We start from the raw sequence: 22623 nt of genomic DNA, 5'->3' as shown, positions 1-22623 counted from the left end.
AATAAATACACACGGCTGTCTTATCGTCCTGCGAACAGAGCTTGTGGTGGTCGTGGTATCTATATCATGCGGCATGCCAGTCCCCTTTAAGAAGGGCACTAACAAAGACAACAAAACTTGGTTTCATGAGTTCTGCCTGAGTCGCCACTGATATCACGCAGTTGCTCGAGCACAAATTGTGAAACAATAGCGTATGAGCCATAGGAAACGAACAGTCATGTCGGCAAAAAAAAAGAAAAAAAGCAGGATATGTATTGTGATAGGTAACCCCAAGCGCCACAGCACAAGGTGAAGCTAAGTTGCAGTTCGGCACATAATAGGATCTCTTCTGCTTACAACGGTGCACGCACATGAACATTCCACTTTACTACGATCTTTGCACTATGAACAGCATTGAAACGCAATGTAGAGACGAAACGTTAAAGGGACTGACAACTACACCAAATGTTCCAGGATAAGGTGCCAGGAGAAACAGCCGAGATGTGCTTGCACTTTTGCGACAATCCAGCAGTGCACGAACACTTTGCCTCCACGATCGATGGGTCCCGGAATGCGTCGGCGATTCTCACCACAATCTCGTGCGGGTCCGCTGTCACGCCGGAGGTTTGCACACACGCGCGACCACTTCTACTTAATTACTCTTTGTACCACTGGTGCCGACTAAAATGAGGTGCTCGACGTCCACTACCCGTTCTCCCCCCACAAAACAGCGCGAATTAACATCGCAGTGCAACAAACTTAATGTTTTCACCAAGGAAAGCGTACGCGGGGACCTCCGTAAAGCCGCCATACTGCACAGTGTAGCCAGACCGGGTCAGGCTCCGCAGCGCCCCCTAATGTTGATTTGAGTTGCCAATACACTTTTCCGAAACTGAGACACGTCGCATAACAACAGGGGCGCAATATATCGCTGCGCTCTCTCACTGCAGCGTTAGAAAATGGTTGCAACGCCTCGATTTGCGCAGGCAGTCTCCTGGGGCCTACGCTGCTCGCAATACACTTTCCGTAAACTGAGACGCGTCGCATAACAACAGGCGCGCAATATATCGCTGCGCGCTCTGGCTGGAGCGTTAGAGAAGGGTTGCATCGCCTTGATTTGCACAGGCAGTCTCCTGGGGCCTACGCTGCTCGCAATACACTTTCCGTAAACTGAGACGCGTCGCATAACAACAGGCGCGCAATATATCGCTGCGCGCTCTGGCTGCAGCGTTAGAGAAGGGTTGCATCGCCTTGATTTGCACACGCAGTCTCCTGGGGCTTACGCTGCTCGCAATACACTTTTTGAAACTGAGACACGTCGCATAACGCTCCGGGCACGATATATCGCTGCGCGCTCTGGCCGCAGCGTTAGAGAAGGGTTGCATCGCCTTGATTTGCACAGGCAGTCTCCTGGGGCTTACGATGCTCGCAATACACTTTTCGGAAACTGAGACGCGTCGCATAACAACTAGGGCGCACTATATCGCTGCGCGCTCTCGCTGCAGCGTTAGAAAAGGGTTGCATCGCCTTGATTTGCACAGGCAGTCTCCTGGGGCTTACGCTGCTCGCATTACACTTTTCAAACCTGAGACGCGTCGCATAACAACTAGGGCGCACTATATCGCTGCGCGCTCTCGCTGCAGCGTTAGAAAAGGTTTGCATCGCCTAGATTTGCACAGGTAGTCGCCTGGGGCTTACACTGCTCGCAATACACTTTTCGGAAACTGAGACACGTCGCATAACAATAGGGGCGCAATATATCGCTGCGCGATCTCGCTGCAGCGTTAGAGAAGGGTTGCATCGCCTTGATTTGCATAGGCAGTCTCCTCGGGCTTACGCTGCTCGCAATACACTTTTTGAAAACTGAGACACGTCGCATAACGCTCCGGGCACGATATATCGCTGCGCGCTCTCGCTGCAGCGTTAGAAAAGGGTTGCATCGCCTTGATTTGCACAGGCAGTCTCCTGGGGCTTACGCTTCTCACAATACACTTTTCGGAAACTGAGACACGTCGCATAACAACAGCGGCGTAATATATCGCTGCGCGCTCTCGATGGAGCGTTAGAAAAGGGTTACATCGCCTTGATTTGCACAGGGAGTCTCCTGGGGCTTACACTGCTCGCAATACACATTTCGGATACTGAGACACGTCGCATAACAACAGGGGCGCAATATATCGCAGCGCGCTCTCGCTGCAGCGTTAGAAAAGGGTTTCATCGCCTTATATGCACAGGCAGTCTCTTGGGGCTTACGATGCTCGCAATACACTTTTCAGAAACTGAGACGCGTCGCATAACAATAGGGGCGCAATATATCGCTGCGCGCTCTCGCAGCAGCATTAGAAAAGTTTGCATCGCCTTGATTTGCCCAGGCAGTCTCCTGGGGCTTACGCTGCTCGCAATACACTTTTCGGAAACTGAGACACGTCGCATAACAACAGGGGCGCAATATACCGCTGCGCGCTCTAGCTGCAGCGTTAGAAAAGGGTTGCATTGCCTTGATTTCCACAGGCAGTCTCTTGGGGCTTACGATGCTCGCAATACACTTTTCGGAAACTGAGACACGTCGCATAACAACAGGGGCGCAATATATCGCTGCGCACTCTCGCTGCAGCGTTAGAAAAGGGTTGCATCGCCTTGATTTGCCCAGGCAGTCTCCTGGGGCTTACGCTGCTCGCAATACACTTTTCGGAAACTGAGACACGTCGCATAACAACAGGGGCGCAATATACCGCTGCGCGCTCTAGCTGCAGCGTTAGAAAAGGGTTGCATCGCCTTGATTTGCACAGGCAGTCTCCTGGGGCTTACGATGCTCGCAATACACTTTTCGGAAACTGAGACACGTCGCATAACAATAGGGGCGCAACATATCGCTGCGCACTCTCGCTGCAGCGTTAGAAAAGGGTTGCATCGCCTTGATTTGCACAGGCAGTCTCTTGGGGCTTACGATGCTCGCAATACACTTTTCGGAAACTGAGACACGTCGCATAACAACAGGGGCGCAATATATCGCTGCGCACTCTCGCTGCAGCGTTAGAAAAGGGTTGCATCGCCTCGATTTGCACAGACAGTCTCCTGGGGCTTACGCTGCTCGCAGTACATTTTTCGGAAACTGAGACGCGCGCATAACAACAGGGGCGCAATATATCGCTACGCGCTCTAGCTGCAGCGTTAGAAAAGGGTTGCATCGCCTTGATTCGCACAGGCAGTCTCCTGGGGCTTACACTGCTCGCAATACACTTTTCAGAAACTGAGACACGTCGCATAGCAAAAGGGGCGCAATATATCGCTGCGCGCTCTGGCTGCAGCGTTAGAGAAGGGTTGCATCGCCTTGATTTGCACAGGCAGTCTCCTGGGGCCTACGCTGCTCGCAATACACTTTCCGTAAACTGAGACGCGTCGCATAACAACAGGCGCGCAATATATCGCTGCGCACTCTCGCTGCAGCGTTAGAAAAGGGTTGCATCGCCTTGATTTGCACAGGCAGTCTCCTGGGGCTTACGCTGCTCGCAAAACACTTTTCGGAAACTGAGACACGTCGCATAACAATAGGGGCGCAACATATCGCTGCGCACTCTCGCTGCAGCGTTAGAAAAGGGTTGCATCGCCTTGATTTGCACAGGCAGTCTCCTGGGGCTTACGCTGCTCGCAAAACACTTTTCGGAAACTGAGACACGTCGCATAACAATAGGGGCGCAATATATCGCTGTGCGCTCTCGCTGCAGCGTTAGAGAAGGGTTGCATCGCCTTGATTTGCACAGGCAGTCTCCTGGGGCTTACGCTGCTCGCAATACACTTTTTGGAAACTGAGACACGTCGCATAACAATAGGGGCGCAATATATCGCTGCGCGCTCTCGCTGCAGCGTTAGAAAAGGGTTGCATCACCTTGATTTGCACAGGCAATCTCCATGGGATTACAATGCTCGCAATACACTTGTCGGATACTGAGACAGGTCGCATACCAACAGGGGCGCAATATATCGCTGCGCGGTCTCGCTGCAGCGTTAGAAAAGGGTTGCATCGCCTTGATTTGCACAGGCAATCTCCTAGCGCTTACACTGCTCGCAATACACTTTTTGGAAACTGAGAGACGTCGCATAACATTAGGGGCGCAAAATATCGCTGCGCGCTCTCGCTGCAGCGTTAGAAAAAGGTTGCATCGCCTTGATTTGCACAGGCAGTCTCCTGGGGCTTACGCTGCTCGCAATACACTTTTCGGAACTTAGACGCGACGCATAACAACTAGGGCGCAATATATCACTGCACACTCTCGCTGCAGCATTAGAAAATGGTTGCATCACCTAGATTTGCACAGGCAGTCTCCTAGGGCTTACACTGCTCGCAATACACTTTTCCGAAACTGAGACACGTCGCATAACAATAGGGGCGCAATATATCGCTGCGTGCTCTCGCTGCAGCGTTAGAAAAGGGTTGCATCGCCTTGATTTGCACAGGCAGTCTCCTGGGGCATATGCTGCTCGCAAAACACTTTTCGGAAACTGAGACACGTCACATAACAATAGGGGCGCAATATATCGCTGCGTGCTCTCGCTGCAGCGTTAGAAAAGGGTTGCATCGACTTGATTTGCACAGGCAGTCTCCTGGGGCATATGCTGCTCGCAAAACACTTTTCGGAAACTGAGACACGTCGCCTAACATTAGGGGCACGATATATCACTGCGCGCTCTCGCTGCAGCGTTAGAAGTGGGTTGCATCACCTTGATTTGCACAGGCAATCTCCTGGGGCTTACACTGCTCGCAATACACTTTTCCGAAACTGAGACACGTCGCATAACAACAGGGGCGCAATATATCGCTGCGCGCTCTCGCTGCAGCGTTAGAAAAGGGTTGCATCACCTTGATTTGCACAGGCAGTCTCCTGGGGCTTACACTGCTCGCAATACACTTTTCCGAAACTGAGACACGTCGCATAACAATAGGGGCGCAATATATCGCTGCGTGCTCTCGCTGCAGCGTTAGAAAAGGGTTGCATCGCCTTGATTTGCACAGGCAGTCTCCTGGGGCATATGCTGCTCGCAAAACACTTTTCGGAAACTGAGACACGTCGCCTAACATTAGGGGCACGATATATCACTGCGCGCTCTCGCTGCAGCGTTAGAAGTGGGTTGCATCACCTTGATTTGCACAGGCAATCTCCTGGGGCTTACACTGCTCGCAATACACTTTTCCGAAACTGAGACACGTCGCATAACAACAGGGGCGCAATGTATCGCTGCGCTCTCTCACTGCAGCGTCAGAAAAGGGTTGCAACGCCTCGATTTGCACAGGCAGTCTCATGGGGCCTACGCTGCTCGCAAAACACTTTTCGGAAACTGAGACACGTCGCATAACAATAGGGGCGCAATATATCGCTGCGCGCTCTAGCTGCAGCGTTAGAAAAGGGTTGCATCGCCTTGATTTGCACAGGCAGTCTCCATGGGCTTACACTGCTCGCAATACACTTTTCCGAAACTGAGACACGTCGCATAGCAAAAGGGGCGCAATATATCGCTGCGCGCTTTCGCTGCAGCGTTAGAAGGGTTGCATCGCCTTGATTTCCACAGGCAGTCTCCTGGGGCTTACGATGCTCGCAATACACTTTTCGGAAACAGACACGTCGCATAACAACAGGGGCGCAATATATCGCTGCGCACTCTCGCTGCAGCGTTAGAAAAGGGTTGCATCGCCTTGATTTGCACAGGCAGTCTCCTGGGGCTTACGCTGCTCGCAAAACACTTTTCGGAAACTGAGACACGTCGCATAACAATAGGGGCGCAATATATCGCTGCGCGCTCTAGCTGCAGCGTTAGAAAAGGGTTGCATCGCCTTGATTTGCACAGGCAGTCTCCATGGGCTTACACTGCTCGCAATACACTTTTCCGAAACTGAGACACGTCGCATAGCAAAAGGGGCGCAATATATCGCTGCGCGCTTTCGCTGCAGCGTTAGAAAAGGGTTGCATCGCCTTGATTTGCACAGGCAGTCTCCTGGGGCTTACGCTGCTCGCAATACACGTTTTGGAAACTGAGACACGTCACATAACAATAGGGGCACGATATATCGCTGCGCGCTCTCGCTGCAGTGTTAGAAAAGGGTTGCATCGCCTTGATTTGCACAGGCAGTCTCCTGGGGCTTACGCTGCTCGCAATACACGTTTTGGAAACTGTGACACGTCACATAACAATAGGGGCATGATATATCGCTACGCGCTCTCGCTGCACCGTTAGAGAAGGGTTGCATCGCCTTGATTTGCACAGGCAGTCTCCTGGGGCTTACGCTGCTCGCATTACATGCACTTTTCAAACCTGAGACGCGTCGCATAACAACTAGGGCGCACTATATCGCTGGGCGCTCTCGCTGCAGCGTTAGAAAAGGGTTGCATCGCCTTGATTTGCACAGGCAGTCTCCTGGGGCTTACGCTGCTCGCAAAACACTTTTCGGAAACTGAGACACGTCGCATAACAATAGGGGCGCAATATATCGCTGTGCGCTCTCGCTGCAGCGTTAGAGAAGGGTTGCATCGCCTTGATTTGCACAGGCAGTCTCCTGGGGCTTACGATGCTCGCAATACATTTTTCAGAAACTGAGACGCGTCGCATAACAACACGGGCGCAATATATCGCTGCGCGCTCTCACTGCAGCGTTAGAAAAGGTTTTCATCGCCTTATATGCGCAGGCAGTCTCCTGGGGCTTACGATGCTCGCAATACATTTTTCAGAAACTGAGACGCGTCGCATAACAACACGGGCGCAATATATCGCTGCGCGCTCTCACTGCAGCGTTAGAAAAGGTTTTCATCGCCTTATATGCACAGGCAGTCTCCTGGGGCTTACGATGCTCGCAATACATTTTTCAGAAACTGAGACGCGTCGCATAACAACACGGGCGCAATATATCGCTGCGCGCTCTCGCTGCAGCGTTAGAAAAGGGTTGCATCGCCTTGATTTGCACAGGCAGTCTCCTGGGGCTTACACTGCTCGCAATACACTTTTCAGAAACTGAGACGTGTCGCATAACAATAGGGGCGCAATATATCGCTGCGCGCTCTCGCTGCAGCGTTAGAAAAGGGTTGCATCGCCTTGATTTCCACAGGCAGTCTCCTAGGGCTTACGATGCTCGCAAAACACTTTTCGGAAACTGAGACACGTCGCATAACAATAGGGGCGCAATATATCGCTGTGCGCTCTCGCTGCAGCGTTAGAGAAGGGTTGCATCGCCTTGATTTGCACAGGCAGTCTCCTGGGGCTTACGCTGCTCGCAATACACTTTTTGGAAACTGAGACGCGTCGCATAACAACACGGGCGCAATATATCGCTGCGCGCTCTCACTGCAGCGTTAGAAAAGGTTTTCATCGCCTTATATGCACAGGCAGTCTCCTGGGGCTTACGATGCTCGCAATACATTTTTCAGAAACTGAGACGCGTCGCATAACAACACGGGCGCAATATATCGCTGCGCGCTCTCACTGCAGCGTTAGAAAAGGTTTTCATCGCCTTATATGCACAGGCAGTCTCCTGGGGCTTACGATGCTCGCAATACATTTTTCAGAAACTGAGACGCGTCGCATAACAACACGGGCGCAATATATCGCTGCGCGCTCTCACTGCAGCGTTAGAAAAGGTTTTCATCGCCTTATATGCACAGGCAGTCTCCTGGGGCTTACGATGCTCGCAATACATTTTTCAGAAACTGAGACGCGTCGCATAACAACACGGGCGCAATATATCGCTGCGCGCTCTCACTGCAGCGTTAGAAAAGGTTTTCATCGCCTTATATGCACAGACAGTCTCCTGGGGCTTACGATGCTCGCAATACATTTTTCAGAAACTGAGACGCGTCGCATAACAACACGGGCGCAATATATCACTGCGCGCTCTCACTGCAGCGTCAGAAAAGGTTTTCATCGCCTTATATGCACAGGCAGTCTCCTGGGGCTTACGATGCTCGCAATACATTTTTCAGAAACTGAGACGCGCCGCATAACAACACGGGCGCAATATATCGCTGCGCGCTCTCGCTGCAGCGTTAGAAAAGGGTTGCATCGCCTTGATTTCCACAGGCAGTCTCCTAGGGCTTACGATGCTCGCAATACAATTTTCGGAAACTGAGCCACGTCGCATAACAACACGGGCGCACTATATCGCTGCGCGCTCTCGCTGCAGCGTTAGAAAAGGGTTGCATCGCCTTGATTTCCACAGGCAGTCTCCTGGGGCTTCGCAGCTCGCAATACACTTTTCGGAAACTCAGACACGTCGCATAACAATAGGGGCGCAATATATCGCTGCGCGCTCTCGCTGCAGCGTTAGAAAAGGGTTGCATCGCCTTGATTTCCACAGGCAGTCTCCTAGGGCTTACGATGCTCGCAATACACTTTTCGGAAACTCAGACACGTCGCATAACATTAGGGGCGCAATATATCGCTGCGCGCTCTCGCTGCAGCGTTAGAAAATGGTTGCATCGCCTTGATTTCCACAGGCAGTCTCCTGGGGCTTCGCTGCTCGCAATACACTTTTCGGAAACTCAGACACGTCGCATAACAATAGGGGCGCAATATATCGCTGCGCGCTCTCGCTGCAGCGTTAGAAAAGGGTTGCATCGCCTTGATTTCCACAGGCAGTCTCCTAGGGCTTACGATGCTCGCAATACATTTTTCAGAAACTGAGACGCGTCGCATAACAACACGGGCGCAATATATCGCTGCGCGCTCTCGCTGCAGCGTTAGAAAAGGGTTGCATCGCCTTGATTTGCACAGGCAGTCTCCTGGGGCTTACGCTGCTCGCAATACACGTTTTGGAAACTGTGACACGTCACATAACAATAGGGGCATGATATAACGCTACGCGCTCTCGCTGCACCGTTAGAGAAGGGTTGCATCGCCTTGATTTGCACAGGCAGTCTCCTGGGGCTTACGCTGCTCGCATTACACTTTTCAAACCTGAGACGCGTCGCATAACAACTAGGGCGCACTATATCGCTGGGCGCTCTCGCTGCCGCGTTAGAAAAGGGTTGCATCGCCTAGATTTGCACAGGCAGTCGCCTGGGGCTTACACTGCTCGCAAAACACTTTTCGGAAACTGAGACACGTCGCATAACAATAGGGGCGCAATATATCGCTGCGCGCTCTCGCTGCAGCGGTAGAGAAGGGTTGCATCGCCTTGATTTGCACAGGCAGTCTCCTGGGGCTTACGCTGTTCGCAAAACACTTTTCTGAAATTGAGACACGTCGCATAACAATAGGGGCGCAACATATCGCTGCGTGCTCTCGCTGCAGCGTTAGAAAAGGGTTGCATCGCCTTGATTTGCACAGGGAGTCTCCTGGGGCTTACGCTGCTCGCAATACACTTTTTGGAAACTGAGACACGTCGCATAACAATAGGGGCGCAATATATCGCTGCGCGCTCTCGCTGCAGCATTAGAGAAGGGTTGCATCGCCTTGATTTGCACAGGCAGTCTCCTGGGGCTTACGCTGCTGGCAAAACACTTTTCGGAAACTGAGACACGTCGCATAACAATAGGGGCGCAACATATCGCTGCGCGCTCTCGCTGCAGCGTTAGAAAAGGGTTGCATCGCCTTGATATTCACAGGCAGTCTCCTGGGGCTTACGCTGCTCGCAAAACACTTTTCGGAAGAAAAAAAAAAGGAAGACGAAGTGATTCTCGTAGCGACCACTGTTCCTTCGCGCTGCAGTATTTTCGGCTTTTTCCCGTGTTTTACTGGGTGACGCCGTTCCCATTGCCACGGCAATGGAAGTGGAGTCGGCAGAATGCCGCCGCGACGTGACTGCTTCGGCAGGTACCGGCCCGAGGAAGAGAAATTGCCCACCGAGTCAAGCTGACAGCGAGGACACTGCGCTGTACTCCTGCTCAAGTGATGACGCCTCAGATGACGAAGGCTTCGAAAGAGTGGTACATCGCAAGGCCAAGAGAAGAAACATGAGCGGACGGTCTTCATCAAGTAAGTCTACCGTCATGCCATAGCGAAGGCCATCTGCGCACACTATTCTTTTTGTGCCGGACACACCCGCCGACAACCTCAACCACCTTAATAGACAAGCGATTTCCGTTTCTCTGGAGGCTCTTGTCCCAGGAGAAATCAAGGATATCAGAATTAACACTCGAAAGAACGTCCTGGCTATTGATGTCCATAACCAAAGCGCAATCAATGCTTTGATGGCAGTAAAGCTCCTGGGCAACATGAACGTCCACTACCTCATTCCACAGGACAACGAAACTACGGCTGGTGTCGTTTATGATATTGACACATCGATTAGCGACAGCGACCTGCCAATTTTAATCAAACCTGCCACTGATGGTGTTGCCTTACTACAAGCTGGGCGCCTCGGCAAGTCGACCTGTGTAAGGCTCGTGTTTAAAGGTGACTGTCTACCGTCACATGTAAAGGTCGGACACTTTCGGCATGTGGTACGACCTTTCGTACCCAAACCACTTATGTGCAGAAGGTGTCAAAGAATTGGACATGTGAGCGCTGTCTGCCGAAATACAGCGACATGCCCACGATGTTCCAAACAACACGACACGGACACCTGCCATGCAACAGAGCTCAAGTGCCCTAATTGTCAAGGCCCACACGTCGCATCCTCAAAAGACTGTCCACGCCTAAAGAAAGAGCAGAAAATCTTGCGGAAAATGGCCAGAGACGGATCATCACACAGAGATGCTTCTGCAGCGATAAGGCGACACCACTCTCGGAAACGAAAGTCTACGACATCCTCTTTCGGTTCAAGGGAAAAGTCTCGTCCGGCAACGCCACCTCCTGTTCCATCTGTCTCCAGTAACAGCACGAATGTCAACGATAAAAGCGGCCCTGCTATTCCTGCTTCATCAAGTGAGGTTTGGCCAGCACTGCCGAAGACATGCCACGCGCCAGTGCCACAGCACATGACTCGCCGCTTAACGTCAAATGTCACTTCAGTTGACCAAGTGCGATACAAGGATTCCCAGGTGATTGCTATGCTCAAATCCCTCACGAATGTCATGCGTCTACTACTGACAAACATGGACACTCCGGCTGCTCGTAGCGCACTGCAAGTGCTGGACGCGCTGACTCCAGTACTTGAAAGCATCGCATAGCACCATGGCCCGCCCCTCGCTGCCCTTCCACAAGGAAGCCAAGAAAGCATCTTTACTGCAGTGGAATGCCCGTGGTCTCAAATCGAGAATTTCAGATTTCAGACACTACGTTTTCGAAAACCGATTTCCCATACTTGTGATTTGCGAACCGAACGTGCAGAATGTTATACGCATTTCTGGCTATGAGGCATTCATGTCCTCTACCTGTGGTGATGTAAGCAAGGTAATCGTATATATTAGATGTGATCTGACATACGTGTTGCACCCAGTCCCGCCGCACGACGACAACCAGTATGTTTGTTTAATTGTGAAAACGAACAAGTTTACGTTCACACTCGTTGCTGTTTACCTTGCTCCTTCACGCGGATTCGACTCTAAACGACTGCACGACGTGCTATCAGCGACACCCCACCCTACGATTCTCACCGGAGATTTTAATGCTCACCATCCGCTTTGGGGGAGCTTGAAGATGGACTCCAGGGGAAGGAGACTAGCATCCTTTGCCACACAGCACGACCTTCACTGCCTCAATGATGGTAGCCCAACATATTTACGCGGGCTTACATACAGCAGCTGCCTAGACTTGACCCTGGTTTCTCGGCGTCTTGAAAGAAACGTGCAATGGTTTCCAGACATCGAATCCCGTGGAAGCGACCACATTCCGACGTACCTGAAGATCAAGGGACTATTTAAATGCCCCTCCACGACACTCCGGAGAATTGACTGGTCGGCGTTTCGGTCGCACATGGAGGAAGTATGTCAGCGAGGGAACCATTCAAGTCTGGAAACCGAAATTCAAAAAGCCATGCAAGATACTACGCGTGCTTTTCAGCCTTTCCCGAAATACGAAGAATTTGAAGCCGAACTGCAGCGACTACGAGCAGTTCGCCGGCGGGCTGAAAGAAGATACAGGAGAACCAAATCCATCCATGATCTCAGAGAGGCAAGGCGGATGCAAAAGAAGATTCAACGCCGCATTGACGCACTTCAATCTCAAAGATGGAAACGTTTCTGCGAGTCGTTGGATCCACGTCAGCGATTATCTCAGGTATGGAGAACTGTGCGTGGACTTCGTGTATCACCGCAACAGCGTGTTCCTTTTAAGTCCCTCGCTTTACAACAAGGTCGCAGCGAATTAGACGTTGCCGAAGAATTTTGCTCAAGACTTGCCAGCTCGCAGCCTCAACGCGCCCTTACACCATGTGCCACTCCTGTGCCACGGGACTCCCGCATGGATGTAATGTTTTCGGTGGAGGAGCTTGAAGCGGCACTAGCGACTTGCAGGCGCTCTTCGTCACCTGGGCCGGACGGCGTTACCTATGCGGCGCTCGCCTATCTTGGGCAGAATGCACGCCTCATGCTGCTAAACCTTTACAATGAGTCTTGGCGCAACGGTTTGGTTCCACGTGAATGGAAATGCAGCCGCTTGGTTCCACTTCTCAAACCTGGTAAATCACCGTTAAACTTGTCATCGTACCGCCCCATCGCTCTGGCCAGCTGCATAGGGAAAATAATGGAACGAATGATTTTGACGCGCCTGGAATGGTACCTGGAAAGTTACAACGTGTACCCAGATGCTATGGCTGGCTTCCGGCGTGGGCGCTCATCCATAGATAATGTCATCGATTTGGTCGCGTATGTTCAACATCAAAAACGGATGAAACGACTCACTGCGGCATTATTCCTTGACATAAAAGGCGCCTATGACAATGTAGCACATTATGCCATTATAGAGGCTCTGATTAAAGCAGGAATCGGTGGCCGCACTTTTCAGTGGCTGTGCAGTTATTTGACTGACAGGCATTTCTTCGTGATGACCGAAGAAGGCGCCACGACTCAACACCAAACGTTCTGTGGAGTACCGCAAGGCGGAGTGTTGAGCCCGACGCTATTCAACCTAGTGCTCGTTGGCCTAGTCAGATGCTTGCCCAACACAGTTCAAGTATCAATCTATGCCGACGACATCTGCATTTGGGCGTCTGCTGTAACACGACTGCAGGTACGAGCACGGCTACAAAAGGCTACCTTAACATCACTGTACTTGCGAAAACAGAACTTAGAGCTGTCTTCAGAGAAATGCTGCCTTGTTTCTTTCACTCGGAAGGAAATGAAGCGTTATTCTGTAAGTGTCAACGGCCAAGCAGTTGCACATGCACGTAAACACCGCTTTTTAGGGGTAATTATCGACCGCGACCTATCATGGAGCCCGCACGTTTCGTACCTAAAGAAGAGGTTGCTGACAATAATACATCTCCTCAAGTTTCTCGGCGGAAAGTCATGGGGCACATCGGTGCGATCAATGCCGCAGCTTTATAACGCCTTGTTCCTCGGCTTCGCAAGATACAGCCTCCCTGTGCTTGGAAACACCTGCAAAACAAACCTGCGTGTACTCCAGGGACTACAAGCTCAAGCCCTAAGGACGTGTCTCGGCCTTCCGAGGTGTGCGTCTACAGCGGCAACGATTGTCATAGCTCGAGATCACCCAATAACAACGTACTTGGTAACCGACGCTCTCAGAGCGCATATTCGCCACGTTGCCCGACTACCTTCTCACCACCTTGCCGCTCTACCCGCAGAAAGGCCACACGCAGCTATCAGTCGTATGATTGTTGCCAATCGCACCTCATTGCCAATGAACTACATGCCTGCAGCAAGACCATCCACACCTTTATGGTGCCTGCACAGACCTGAAGTACGCCTCACCATCCCAGGAATCACTAAAAAGGCTAACATGCCGTCGTTTGCCCTGAAGCAGACCACATTACAACTTATACATGAGGTGCACAGCGGCCGCGTACACGTTTACATCGATGGCTCAGTCACATCTGCAAGTTCAGCTGCTGCTGTGGTGATACCAACAAGATCCATCGAAATACAGCTAAAAACGTCGCATGTATCATCAACGACAGCTGCTGAACTGGTAGCCTTGCGTGCGGCTCTCCATTTCATTCAGGAGGAACCACCGCATGCATGGTCAGTCTTCTGTGATTCCAAGGCAGCCCTACAGAGTGTACTCTCAGCACTGCGCCATGGATCACATGAACAGCTCGTCGCAGAGATCAGAGAAGTACACCATCGCATAGTTGACGAAGGACACGATATCATATATCAGTGGTTGCCTAGTCACTGTGGCATACACGGCAATGATCGAGCAGACGCAGCTGCCCGATCTGCCCATGACGGCGTCAGGTGCGTTGCCATTCCTCTTTCGAGAGCCGACGCAGCGAAAAAACTTGCCGTACTGGCAAACGACCTGACATTAGCTCAGTGGAATTCATCCGATTTCAGAAGTGCACGACTTCATACCCTGGACCCTACTTTACAACTCCGTATTCCGCCCGAACTTCCACGACGCGACTGTACACTTCTAGTTCGTCTATGGCTTGGAGTAGCATTTTCAAATGCGTACTCCTTTCTTATCGGAATGTCCGACAACCCACTTTGTGACTTCTGCGGGTGCAATGAAACAATCGCGCACCTTCTTTGTGAGTGCTCTCGTTTCAACCCGCAAAGAGCAGTCCTCTCAGCCACCCTAGACAAACTGGACAAGCGCCCACTGTCAGAAAACAAGATCCTTGGACACTGGCCTACGCGAACATCAGCGCGATCGGCTATGAAGGCACTGCTGCGGTATGTAAAAGACACTGGACTTTCTGACAGATTGTGACTTCACTGTGTGACTCAGGATTGTACGGTGCACTGCATCACAGTAGGAACGCCTTGCGGGCTGCGTGACAGTGCCCACAGAAACAGTTTGTGTGTACGTGCGTGTGTGTGTAGTTTCTTTTTTTTATCCTTCTCCCTCTCACCTATCGCTTCCCCTTTCTCCTCCCCCAGTACAGGGTAGCCAACCGGAGATAATCTCTGGTTAACCTCCCTGTCTTTCCTTTGCCTTTCTCTCTCTCTCTCTCTCTCTCTTTTCGGAAACTGAGACACGTCGCATAACAATAGGGGCGCAATATATCGCTGTGCGCTCTCGCTGCAGCGTTAGAGAAGGGTTGCATCGCCTTGATTTGCACAGGCAGTCTCCTGGGGCTTACGCTGCTCGCAATACACTTTTTGGAAACTGAGACGCGTCGCATAACAACACGGGCGCAATATATCGCTGCGCGCTCTCACTGCAGCGTTAGAAAAGGTTTTCATCGCCTTATATGCACAGGCAGTCTCCTGGGGCTTACGATGCTCGCAATACATTTTTCAGAAACTGAGACGCGTCGCATAACAACACGGGCGCAATATATCGCTGCGCGCTCTCACTGCAGCGTTAGAAAAGGTTTTCATCGCCATATATGCACAGGCAGTCTCCTGGGGCTTACGATGCTCGCAATACATTTTTCAGAAACTGAGACGCGTCGCATAACAACACGGGCGCAATATATCGCTGCGCGCTCTCACTGCAGCGTTAGAAAAGGTTTTCATCGCCTTATATGCACAGGCAGTCTCCTGGGGCTTACGATGCTCGCAATACATTTTTCAGAAACTGAGACGCGTCGCATAACAACACGGGCGCAATATATCGCTGCGCGCTCTCACTGCAGCGTTAGAAAAGGTTTTCATCGCCTTATATGCACAGGCAGTCTCCTGGGGCTTACGATGCTCGCAATACATTTTTCAGAAACTGAGACGCGTCGCATAACAACACGGGCGCAATATATCGCTGCGCGCTCTCACTGCAGCGTTAGAAAAGGTTTTCATCGCCTTATATGCACAGGCAGTCTCCTGGGGCTTACGATGCTCGCAATACATTTTTCAGAAACTGAGACGCGTCGCATAACAACACGGGCGATATATATCGCTGCGCGCTCTCGCTGCAGCGTTAGAAAAGGGTTGCATCGCCTTGATTTGCACAGGCAGTCTCCTGGGGCTTACGCTGCTCGCAATACACTTTTCGGAAACTCAGACACGTCGCATAACAATAGGGGCGCACTATATCACTGCGCGCTCTAGCTGCAGCGTTAGAAAAGGGTTGCATCGTCTTGATTTGCACAGGCAGTCTCCTGGGGCTTACACTGCTCGCAATACACTTTTCAGAAACTGAGACGTGTCGCATAACAATAGGGGCGCAATATATCGCTGCGCGCTCTCGCTGCAGCGTTAGAAAAGGGTTGCATCGCCTTGATTTCCACAGGCAGTCTCCTAGGGCTTACGATGCTCGCAATACACTTTTCGGAAACTCAGACACGTCGCATAACAATAGGGGCGCAATATATCGCTGCGCGCTCTCGCTGCAGCGTTAGAAAAGGGTTGCATCGCCTTGATTTCCACAGGCAGTCTCCTGGGGCTTACGCTGCTCGCAATACACTTTTCGGAAACTCAGACACGTCGCATAACAATAGGGGCGCACTATATCACTGCGCGCTCTAGCTGCAGCGTTAGAAAAGGGTTGCATCGTCTTGATTTGCACAGGCAGTCTCCTGGGGCTTACACTGCTCGCAATACACTTTTCAGAAACTGAGACGTGTCGCATAACAATAGGGGCGCAATATATCGCTGCGCGCTCTCGCTGCAGCGTTAGAAAAGGGTTGCATCGCCTTGATTTCCACAGGCAGTCTCCTAGGGCTTACGATGCTCGCAATACACTTTTCGGAAACTCAGACACGTCGCATAACAATAGGGGCGCAATATATCGCTGCGCGCTCTCGCTGCAGCGTTAGAAAAGGGTTGCATCGCCTTGATTTCCACAGGCAGTCTCCTAGGGCTTACGATGTTCGCAATACATTTTTCAGAAACTGAGACCTGTCGCATAACAATAGGGGCGCACTATATCGCTGCGCGCTCTCGCTGCAGCGTTAGAAAAGGGTTGCATCGCCTTGATTTGCACAGGCAGTCTCCTGGGGCTTACACTGCTCGCAATACACTTTTCAGAAACTGAGACGTGTCGCATAACAATAGGGGCGCAACATATCGCTGCGCGCTCTCGCTGCAGCGTTAGAAAAGGGTTGCATCGCCTTGATTTGCACAGGCAGTCTCCTAGGGCTTACGATGCTCGCAATACACTTTTCGGAAACTCAGACACGTCGCATAACAACACGGGCGCAATATATCGCTGAGCGCTCTCGCTGCAGCGTTAAAAAAGGGTTGCATCGCCTTGATTTGCACAGGCAGTCTCCTGGGGCTTACACTGCTCGCAATACACTTTTCAGAAACTGAGACGTGTCGCATAACAATAGGGGCGCACTATATCGCTGCGCGCTCTCGCTGCAGCGTTAGAAAAGGGTTGCATCGCCTTGATTTGCACAGGCAGTCTCCTGGGGCTTACACTGCTCGCAATACAATTTTCGGAAACTGAGCCACGTCGCATAACAACACGGGCGCAATATATCGCTGCACGCTCTAGCTGCAGCGTTAGAAAAGGGTTGCATCGTCTTGATTTGCACAGGCAATCTCCATGGGATTACGATGCTCGCAATACACTTGTCGGATACTGAGACAGGTCGCATACCAACAGGGGCGCAATATATCGCTGCGCGGTCTCGCTGCAGCGTTAGAAAAGGGTTGCATCGCCTTGATTTGCACAGGCAATCTCCTAGCGCTTACACTGCTCGCAATACACTTTTCCGAAACTGAGACACGTCGCATAACAATAGGGGCGCAATATATCGCTGCGTGCTCTCGCTGCAGCGTTAGAAAAGGGTTGCATCGCCTTGATTTACACAGGCAGTCTCCTGGGGCTTACGATGCTCGCAATACATTTTTCAGAATCTGAGACGCGTCGCATAACAACAGGGGCGCAATATATCACTGCACACTCTCGCTGCAGCATTAGAAAATGGTTGCATCACCTAGATTTGCACAGGCAGTCTCCTAGGGCTTACACTGCTCGCAATACACTTTTCGGAAACTGAGACACGTCGCATAAGATTAGGGGCGCAATATATCGCTGCGCGCTCTCGCTGCAGCGTTAGAAAAGGGTTGTATCACCTTGATTTGCACAGGCAGTCTCCTGGGGCTTACACTGCTCGCAATACACTTTTCGGAAACTGAGACACGTCGCATAACATTAGGGGCGCAATATATCGCTGCGCGCTCTCGCTGCAGCGTTAGAAAAGGGTTGCATCGCCTTGATTTACACAAGCAGTCTCCTGGGGCTTACGATGCTCGCAATACATTTTTCAGAAACTGAGACGCGTCGCATAACAACAGGGGCGCAATATATCACTGCACACTCTCGCTGCAGCGTTAGAAAAGGGTTGCATCACCTTGATTTGCACAGGCAGTCTCCCACGGCTTACACTGCTCGCAATACACTTTTCGGAAACTGAGACACGTCGCATAAGATTAGGGGCGCAATATATCGCTGCGCGCTCTCGCTGCAGCGTTAGAAAAGGGTTGCATCACCTTGATTTGCACAGGCAGTCTCCTGGGGCTTACACTGCTCGCAATACACTTTTCGGAAACTGAGACACGTCGCTAACATTAGGGGCGCAATATATCGCTGCGCGCTCTCGCTGCAGCGTTAGAAAAGGGTTGCATCGCCTTGATTTGCACAGGCAGTCTCCTGGGGCTTACACTGCTCGCAATACACTTTTCAGAAACTGAGACGCGTCGCATAACAATAGGGGCGCAATATATCGCTGCGCGCTCTCGCTGCAGCGTTAGAAAAGGGTTGCATCACCTTGATTTCCACAGGCAGTCTCCTGGGGCTTACGCTGCTCGCAATACACTTTTCGGACCTGAGACGCGTCGCATAACCACACGGGCGAAATATATCGCTGCGCGCTCTCGCTGCAGCGTTAGAAAAGGGTTGCATCGCCTTGATTTACACAAGCAGTCTCCTGGGGCTTACGATGCTCGCAATACATTTTTCAGAAACTTAGACGCGTCGAATAACAACAGGGGCGCAATATATCACTGCACACTCTCGCTGCAGCGTTAGAAAAGGGTTGCATCACCTTGATTTGCACAGGCAGTCTCCTAGGGCTTACACTGCTCGCAATACACTTTTCGGAAACTGAGACACGTCGCATAAGATTAGGGGCGCAATATATCGCTGCGCGCTCTCGCTGAAGCGTTAGAAAAGGGTTGCATCACCTTGATTTGCACAGGCAGTCTCCTGGGGCTTACACTGCTCGCAATACACTTTTCGGAAACTGAGACACGTCGCTAACATTAGGGGCGCAATATATCGCTGCGCGCTCTCGCTGCAGCGTTAGAAAAGGGTTGCATCGCCTTGATTTGCACACGCAGTCTCCTGGGGCTTACACTGCTCGCAATACACTTTTCGGAAACTGAGACACGTCGCATAACATTTGGGGCGCAATATATCGCTGCGTGCTCTCGCTGCAGCGTTAGAAAAGGGTTGCATCGCCTTGATTTGCACAGGCAATCTCCTAGCGCTTACACTGCTCGCAATACACTTTTCGGAAACTGAGACACGTCGCATAACATTAGGGGCGGAATATATCGCTGCGCGCTCTCGCTGCAGCATTAGAAAATGGTTGCATCGCCTAGATTTGCACAGGCAGTCTCCTGGGGCTTACACTGCTCGCAATACACTTTTCCGAAACTGAGACACGTCGCATAACATTAGGGGCGGAATATATCGCTGCGCGCTCTCGCTGCAGCGTTAGAAAATGGTTGCATCGCCTTGATTTGCACAGACAGTCTCCTAGGGCTTACACTGCTCGCAATACACTTTTCGGAAACTGAGACACGTCGCATAACATTAGGGGCGCAAAATATCGCTGCGCGCTTTCGCTGCAGCGTTAGAAAAGGGTTGCATCGCCTAGAGTTGCACAGGCAGTCTCCTGGGGCTAACGCTGCTCGCAATACACTTTTCGGAAACTGAGACACGTCGCATAACATTTGGGGCGCAATATATCACTGCGCGCTCTCGCTGCAGCATTAGAAAATGGTTGCATCGCCTAGATTTGCACAGGCAGTCTCCTGGGGCTAACGCTGCTCGCAATACACTTTTCGGAAACTGAGACACGTCGCATAACATTTGGGGCGCAATATATCACTGCGCGCTCTCGCTGCAGCATTAGAAAATGGTTGCATCGCCTAGATTTGCACAGCCAGTCTCCTGGGGCTAACGCTGCTCGCAATACACTTTTCGGAAACTGAGACACGTCGCATAACATTTGGGGCGCAATATATCACTGCGCGCTCTCGCTGCAGCATTAGAAAATGGTTGCATCGCCTAGATTTGCACAGGCAGTCTCCTGGGGCTCACGCTGCTCGCAATACACTTTTCGGACCTGAGACGCGTCGCATAACCACACGGGCGCAATATATCGCTGCGCGCTCTCACTGCAGCGTTAGAAAAGGGTTTCATCGCCTTATATCCACAGGCAATCTCCATGGGCTTACGATGCTCGCAATACACTTGTCGGAAACTGAGACGCGTCGCATACCAACAGGGGCGCAATATATCGCTGCGTGCTCTCGCTGCAGCGTTAGAAAAGGGTTGCATCGCCTTGATTTGCACAGACAGTCTCCTAGGGCTTACACTGCTCGCAATACACTTTTCGGAAACTGAGACACGTCGCATAACATTAGGGGCGCAAAATATCGCTGCGCGCTCTCGCTGCAGCGTTAGAAAAGGGTTGCATCGCCTTGATTTGCACAGGCAATCTCCTAGCGCTTACACTGCTCGCAATACACTTTTCGGAAACTGAGACACGTCGCATAACATTAGGGGCGGAATATATCGCTGCGCGCTCTCGCTGCAGCATTAGAAAATGGTTGCATCGCCTAGATTTGCACAGGCAGTCTCCTGGGGCTTACACTGCTCGCAATACACTTTTCCGAAACTGAGACACGTCGCCTAACATTAGGGGCACGATATATCGCTGCGCGCTCTCGCTGCAGCGTTAGAAAAGGGTTGCATCGCCTTGATTTGGACAGACAGTCTCCTAGGGCTTACACTGCTCGCAATACACTTTTCGGAAACTGAGACACGTCGCATAACATTAGGGGCGCAAAATATCGCTGCGCGCTTTCGCTGCAGCGTTAGAAAAGGGTTGCATCGCCTAGAGTTGCACAGGCAGTCTCCTGGGGCTTACGCTGCTCGCAATACACTTTTCGGAAACTGAGACACGTCGCATAACAATAGGGGCGCAATATATCGCTGAGCGCTCTCGCTGCAGCGTTAGAAAAGGGTTGCATCGCCTAGATTTGCACAGGCAGTCTCCTGGGGCTGACGATGCTCGCAATTCACTTTTCGGAAACTGAGACACGTCGCATAACATTAGGGGCGCAATATATCGCTGTGCGCTCTCGCTGCAGCGTTAGAAAAGGGTTGCATCGCCTAGAGTTGCACAGGCAGTCTCCTGGGGCTTACGCTGCTCGCAATACACTTTTCGGAAACTGAGACACGTCGCATAACAATAGGGGCGCAATATATCGCTGAGCGCTCTCGCTGCAGCGTTAGAAAAGGGTTGCATCGCCTAGATTTGCACAGGCAGTCTCCTGGGGCTGACGATGCTCGCAATACACTTTTCGGAAACTGAGACACGTCGCATAACAATAGGGGCGCAATATATCGCTGTGCGCTCTCGCTGCAGCGTTAGAAAAGGGTTGCATCGCCTAGAGTTGCACAGGCAGTCTCCTGGGGCTTACGCTGCTCGCAATACACTTTTCGGAAACTGAGACACGTCGCATAACAATAGGGGCGCAATATATCGCTGAGCGCTCTCGCTGCAGCGTTAGAAAAGGGTTGCATCGCCTAGAGTTGCACAGGCAGTCTCCTGGGGCTTACGCTGCTCGCAATACACTTTTCGGAAACTGAGACACGTCACATAACAATAGGGGCGCAATATATCGCTGCGCGCTCTCGCTGCACCGTTAGAAAATGGTTGCATCGCCTTGATTTGCACAGGCAGTCTCCTGGGGCTTACGATGCTCGCAATACACTTTTCGGAAACTGAGACACGTCGCATAACAATAGGGGCACAATATATCGCTGCGCGCTCTCGCTGCACCGTTAGAAAATGGTTGCATCGCCTAGATTTGCACAGGCAGTCTCCTAGGGCTTACACTGCTCGCAATACACTTTTCGGAAACTGAGACACGTCGCATAACATTAGGGGCGCAATATATCGCTGAGCGCTCTCGCTGCAGCGTTAGAAAAGGGTTGCATCGCCTAGATTTGCACAGGCAGTCTCCTGGGGCTGACGATGCTCGCAATACACTTTTCGGAAACTGAGACACGTCGCATAACAATAGGGGCGCAATATATCGCTGTGCGCTCTCGCTGCAGCGTTAGAAAAGGGTTGCATCGCCTAGAGTTGCACAGGCAGTCTCCTGGGGCTTACGCTGCTCGCAATACACTTTTCGGAAACTGAGACACGTCGCATAACAATAGGGGCGCAATATATTGCTGAGCGCTCTCGCTGCAGCGTTAGAAAAGGGTTGCATCGCCTAGATTTGCACAGGCAGTCTCCTGGGGCTGACGATGCTCGCAATTCACTTTTCCGAAACTGAGACACGTCACATACCAATAGGGGCGCAATATATCGCTGCGCGCTCTCGCTGCAGCATTAGAAAAGGGTTGCATCGCCTAGATTTGCACAGGCAGTCTCCTGGGGCTGACGATGCTCGCAATACA

Source organism: Dermacentor albipictus, unplaced genomic scaffold, assembly GCF_038994185.2.
Source record: "Dermacentor albipictus isolate Rhodes 1998 colony unplaced genomic scaffold, USDA_Dalb.pri_finalv2 scaffold_13, whole genome shotgun sequence".
NCBI lineage: Eukaryota > Metazoa > Arthropoda > Arachnida > Ixodida > Ixodidae > Dermacentor > Dermacentor albipictus.
This window is presented reverse-complemented; position numbering follows the sequence as displayed.